The sequence below is a fragment of the Boleophthalmus pectinirostris genome, unplaced genomic scaffold (genome assembly GCF_026225935.1).
Source record: "Boleophthalmus pectinirostris isolate CB_2022bp ecotype Guang Dong unplaced genomic scaffold, ASM2622593v1 HiC_scaffold_1, whole genome shotgun sequence".
Classification (NCBI taxonomy): domain Eukaryota; kingdom Metazoa; phylum Chordata; class Actinopteri; order Gobiiformes; family Gobiidae; genus Boleophthalmus; species Boleophthalmus pectinirostris.
The window spans coordinates 15,719,772-15,726,809 of record NW_026570970.1 but is presented as its reverse complement, the minus strand read 5'-3'; positions in this window follow the sequence as shown (position 1 = coordinate 15,726,809).

Sequence of the window (7,038 nt, the reverse complement as noted above, 5' to 3'; positions counted from 1 at the left end):
GAACAATGTATGTGTGTAGGGCTGGGTATCATTGAGAAGTCGCTGATACGACACATACCTCAATACATTGGTCATAATAAAATACATATCTTGATACAAGTTTTGATTCAGATTGATTTGATATGGTTTAATAAAAAATAATGGCTAAATCATGACTGTGATACTGAAAGTCTTTGTTAAATCACTTGTTGTGCAAATTTCATATAAAACACCCATTTTAATCCTCAAAACAGTGTGTCAAGCAAGCAGCAAAACTGTAGCACTGTAACAAAATCATTATATTTAAAATATACCAAAAAAATACTCTTAATGATATATCAATACAGCAGCCCATGATATCAATACACATTAAATAATACATCATAACAATATTTTTGTACACCTCTATATGTATGTGCAATTTTATATCTCTAAATGAATGTATAACAAACATAGCAACAAAAATAAGGCTGTTTGTAATTATATGTCATGTTTTGTACACTATAATATAATTGCAACTTGCTGTAAAAGTATTCAGAATACAGTACTAGGATTGGCACATATAACATATTACATTACAAAAAAACATTTTAATTCAAGTATTCAGTATTCTGTAACTAAATAGATTACAGAATACTCAAGTGTTTTTCCCATCCCCGCCCGTAAACACACAAAGGTCTGCAGTTTAAGAAAGAGCCAGAACGTAAATAAGAATATGCAACTAGGGAGAGAATTAATAGAGAGTATTTTGCATAATTGCCCGTGCAGATTCTGACCTTGACAAACTGATGAAGGCGGATAGATGGTGATGTATGTTGCCGTTGGAGACATGGCGTGATGGAGCAGAGAGCCCCGCGCACACATACTTCTGTCACACTGATTCACACACAGACTAAAAACACCTAAGGCCCCACTGTTCTGTCAGGAGAGGCTTAATTACTGCTGTAGGACCAGTCGTGTCACGTGAACGTACGCCTCTTATGCATAATTACCCACAGGTTATCATTTCTCAAGCAACAAGCAATTTCCAGGAAGCGTGAGGAGAGAGGGCATTATGTTTCCTCACTAACTCACTGTTCAAGAACTGTACAAGGAACATTTTATATTAATTCTCAGTTTTGAACATGTCAGCTCTAATGAGGATTACCATTACACATTGCAAACAATAAATACAACTGTGCCATAAAAATGTACAATATTGCTAATGTGTTTTCAGCAAGACAACTACATTCCTAATAAAAAGCCAATTAAAATAAATTCATAATAATTAAAAAAGACTCATCAAAGAGCTTCCAGTAGGAGATGTCTACTATGTATATATCTGCAACAATAATATAGCAATTTCACCCTTTACTGACCTCTGGTGGCTGGAGTAAGTTTGTCAGGCTGGCGCTACCTAGTGCCTCCGCTCAATTTCATTTCTCTCCAGCGACTAGGTCAGGAATCGGAATACACTAGATGGTTCGAAAAACCCCAGAAGTGCGAGTCTGGGCATCAGCCAAACAGCAAAGAAACATATTCTGTGCTGTCAATGATTCATGAGATCGAGTATTTAAAGCCAGGATAAAGAGAATGTTTGTTGAATTTTATCATGTGGAAAGACGTTATTGCCCTTCTTTCTACGGGATTTGGGAAAAACTTAATATACCACTTAGTCACATTTGCGGCGAATTACATATGTCACGACCAAATAGCAACGATTGGTTAAATGAAAAAAGTACCCGCCTACTGTAAAGCGAACGAATTCTATCCAATCCAATCCACTTTAATTCTATAGCACATTTCACAAACAAACAGTTTCCAAATTGCCGAACAAATACATAATAATAGCAACAATAATAAGATGATAAAATAAACTACTAAAATAATACTAGTCTTAAAATAATAAAATTCTAACACTACGAGGTCAGACAGTTTCTACGAAGTGAAACCGGCTGATGAGTAAGTATCTTGGTCCTATCTTGCAATATTTTGAGTAGTCGATATTTCCCACTCTAAAAAGTAAAATCTGTCCAAGTTACGATTACTTGAATTAAGAAAGTTTTATCATGAGTAAATTAGTAAAATTATCTACCAAAGGAACAAGACTTTTTGTAGTTAAAGCATGAAAACACATCTCGTGACACTTAAGACAAGAAAAACAACAACTCTTTGCATATTCAATCCATAATGCAATAGTTTACGCATGTGCAATTTAAATATCAACATTTTAGTTAATTGTTTTGCTAAAATAACAACAAACTAGCAAAGGTTGCATTGAAAAACAGCATCTTGTTGTGAGCTTCTTTTGTTCTGCCAGCCTGTATTTTTGCAGTACATCTCAACACAAAAGCGATGTTGAAGCCTTCCCTCCCTGACACATAATCACTGGGGTTTTGTGGCCACATCACGTCCAGTTAATGTGCGCCAAACTCAGCCTTGTCTCTGCCGATTGTCTGCTGAAATTGGATTTTCACCCAAGCGTTTAGCCTTCGCCCGCCATCATGGGCCATTTTAAATATATCATACCTTCATCTGTATTAGTGAGTGGGGGTAAAGCACAGCAATAATGCTATCAGGCTCTGTCTATCTATCCAGAGACGCACTCATATTGTCCTCCCTGTGGTACGGCGTTCTGCGGTGGAGGAGTCTTATTCACAGTAATGAGTTGAAATTTGAAATTCCGTGATCCATGAGATAACTGACCTTTCTGCGTCGACTCGGATGCTAATGTTTGCGTCAAAATAGGCCTTACTAGAATATGATATTAGCATATTCAGAAGAACCATAAAATGTGGTTTAGTGGTTTAAAATTGATCTAGTAGCTGATGTGAATACTTTTTTATTTTCTTAACGGTCATATAAATAGTTATTTAACCTTAAAATAGGTTAAAGGTAGACTAAGCAACGAACCTGCATGCACCAGTGTTTTTTTTTTTGTTTTTTTTACATTTGGCAAGCAATAGAAATACTGTATGAAAGGTGCACAGTGTACCTTTTCCTTGTGGGGGCTTGCTACCAACTTAGTATGTTTAATGCCATACTGTGGAACATTCCAGGCAAAACGACATATTTCCAAAGAGACAAACAGATGGCAACAAGGAAAAATTACATTGTGCACCTTTAATACACTATTTCTATTGTTTGCCAAATGTAAAAACAACCATGGTGTATGCATGGGATAGCTTATGTTGAATTTTTTATCACTATGGTAGTCATATAGTATCCAGGCTGGCGCCACCTAGTGCCTCCGCTCAATTTAATTTCTCTCCAGTGACTAGGTCAGGAATCGGAATACACTAGATATTTTGCAAAAAGTTGTAGACCGCGCACCGGCCAATCAGTGATGAGCTGTGAAGCCATAACTGGGTCCCTTTTGTGGTACAACAAAATAGTAAATAAAGTGGTCAAGATGAATGTAGACAAAGCTGTACATTCTGTGTTGGCAACAATTCCCAAGATCGAGGGTTTAAAGCCGGAACAAAGAGACTGTTATCACGCTTCCTCCTATGGGATTTGGGAAAAGCTTAATATACCAGTTATCCCCTGCTAGAGGTGCATTACATAGGTCACGATCAAATAGCAGCGATTGGTTAAATAAAAAAAGTACCTGCCTACTGTCAAAGCGAACGAATCCTAATGCTGCGAGGTCAGAATGATTAATTAGGCTAGTCATGTAGTGGTAGTTTTCGCATTAACAGCTCCCTTTTACCTTTTATTCAGTAGAGACTGGCAATTTCAGGTCTGAAATCATCCAGATGATTCTAGTGAAGATGTTTGGAGTTTCAAAACATGCTACCCTTCTTGTATAAAACACTTCTTGTATTACCGCGTGACATCACAAGGTCTAACAGAGTGTTTTCTGTTGAAGAGAAAAAATAAATATCCATGGTTTGTGTGTTAACTCCAGGTATGTTTGTGGTAAGAAAACAGCATTATAACATAGATCAGAAAATGAGTTAAATGCTTACGAGATGTACTGACTTCACAAATGCATTGACATTTCTCTCAGATTTGATAGTGACATTAAATACAATATATAGGCCACATAGCGTTTGTAATCCTCATAATCTGTATAGAAGCTTGGGCATCCAGTGTGTTGCCCATTTTCCATCCACCCCCTGCAGATATTCACACCCACTGCACATTTAATCGCTTATGGAGCAAATACCACCAACCCACCCTGGTATACAGTTCTCCAGAGACCTCAATCCTCACAAGTGACCCGCAAACACCCCCCACTTCAGCTCCAAAAATGACCATTCTGACGCCGGACCACTAGACAAGCGGGTTTTCAGTTGGTCCGACTGATTGGAAAGACAGTGGGCGGGTTAAGTCAAATCCTTCTTAATTCCGACATTGCCAAAATGGTCATTTGTGGCTAAGTGAGATGAATGGGGCGAGCGCTTGAGTGACTGGCTGATGGAACGCACGGGGGATGTGAGGAAATTGAGTTGCCTGACCCATCACTGGCCACATGTACAGAAGGGTGTGGGGCAAAACAGCTGGTCTCAAATGAGCCACTGTAGAGCACACAATGGACAGAACAAGTAAAATGTGAGCCTTATCCACACAGTCTTTCAGATCTAAGGAGTATTTACCAGTGAATGTTTAGTATAAAAGTGAAAATCTAAAACTAAATTTATCAAATGAATTTTACGATTGAAAGGCAATTAAGTGTAATTTTCCTTTTTTGCATTTAATGGTACTGTGTTGTGTGTATATAATACAATTTAATACAATTTTGAAATCATAGATGTGCATTCATTGTAATCCCATTTGCCATTAAAGGTCCTGTATTACACAAAATTGATTTTTATGAGCCTTAAGCCATGTTATAATGTTGTTATTTCATCAAAACATACCAGGAGTTGTGTTCTGTTTGATTCACATATATATATGTGTAACTCTGCATTATTCGTCTGGCTACATCTCCAAAGCTCAAAATGCTCATGTAGCAGTAGTTTTCAAGTTAAAAGCTACATTTTGCCTTTAGTTTAGGAGAGACAGGCAATCATCCAAATCATTCTAGTGAAGGTGTATGGAGTTTAAAAACACGGTGGAGCACTTCCTGTATTACAAGGGGCACAAGGGAGTGGTCGATGATTCTCTAATTTGTACTTAATTTGGTGGGATAATACTTGCTTGTTTCATCAGCCGGTTTCACTTCGTGGAAACCGTCTGACCTTACAGCATTAAGATTCGTTCACTCGAAGGTACGCAAGTACTTTTTATATTATTTTTTTATTATTTAACTGCTATTTGGTTGTTGGTTGCTAACTAGTATATTAAGCTTTTCCCAAATCCCGCAGGAAGAAGGACAATAACGTCTTTCCCCTTGATCAAATTCACCAAACATTCTCTTTATTCTGGCTTTAAATCCTCAGGATCCTTAGATCACAGGAATTGTTGCCAACACAGAATATATGACTTCATCTACATTCATCTCGACAGCGACCCAGTCATGGCTTCACAGCTCTTTGCTGATTGGCCGATGCACGGTCTATAACTTCCGGGGTTCTTGCAAACTGTTTTTCCTGACCTAGTATAGAGAAATGAAATGAGTGGAGGCACTAGGTGGTGCCAGCCTGGCTAGGATAATACCTGTTGTAAATATAAATTATAGTTTTGCACCAATCAATAATCAATTTGCGAAGAAAAGCTGAAAAATATGTTGAAAATTAACAGAAGTTGAGAATTCTATTTGTCAAATGTACCACATAACCACAGTAGGTAACAACTATAGAATTCATTAGCGAGGTATTATTATTTCAAACCAGGAAACCAGTACATTCTGAAACCTAAAACATTGCTAGACTGGGAAAAAATTTAAATATTATGCTCTGAAGTTTCGGTAAAATGAGTAGTTCCAAGCAAAAGAACTTTAAACAACAACTCCAAGCAAAAAAGGTTTTACAGTGTGGAAATTGAACCTGGGATCCTAATTCTGTGAGGAGACAGTACTTTCCACCTGTTGGTTTAAAATATAAAACTAGAAATGTGGTAAAACCCTGAGATTAGCTCGTGCTTGTTAAAGTTGTCTGTAGTAGTGTGGTCTGTCTTAACAAGCTGTCATAATGTGCTTGCACTGTGTTACTACACCATTTGCTCCAAGCTTTAATAAGGTAACCCAACACGCGGTGATTAAATGGGCACGGGAGGGGCACTTTCCTGGGGTCAAGGTCAAGTTTATTTCCAGACACCACTCCTTCACTTCAACTATGGCCCCCCACCTCTTATTTAGCCTCTATCACACCATTATTTAATCGGTAAACGCTAATAGTTGAATGAGAGGCAGAAGAAAAAACTGAGAGTTGTAAGCATGTGTTGCGTCTTTGCACCTCCATGTTGTATACAGCCAATTTCGCGATGGGATATTTCAGTAGTGGATTAGCCTGGTATGTTGATCTTCTAACACATGACAAACTATGCGTCCCTCTCAGATGACAAGCTTTGGCACAGGGTCATACACAGACAATACCGCTGTGTGGCTGCCAGTGGACAACGCCGGGGTGGACAGTCTGTCATTTTGTTAGTGTTGAAAGAATGTTTTAGGTGGGTCAGATCTTTTTAATTGTGAAGTGGTCAGCGGGAAAGGTGGTGAAGTTGGACCTTGGACTTGGATGCTTGGCTTGATTGGCAATGACGGCAATATTTGTCACTGTTCATCTGTTGGTATTGGCAGGTAAGAAATGAAATGAAAAATCTGAACTGCATCCTGAAGTAAGTTTTCTTTAAGGTGCACTATGTAACTTTTTGGTTGGGGGTCCTTCATCTGCTTGTTTCTATGAATATGTCATTGCGCTGCATGGAATGTTCCACAGTATGACATTAAACAGCACTACCATCCTTTTATTCAATCACATTTATTGGTTTTATAGCTCAAAAATACCTAGAGGTGCCAAAGATTGTACCTGTAACTTGGTCTGGTTTATTTTCCATGAAGATTGGAAGGTTTAATACCATACTGTAAAACATTCCAGACAAAGCAATAACATTTCCACGGAGAAAAGCATTTGACGGGTCCTCCAGCAGAAAAGTTACACAATGCACATTTAACTTTTTAACTACATCTGTGTA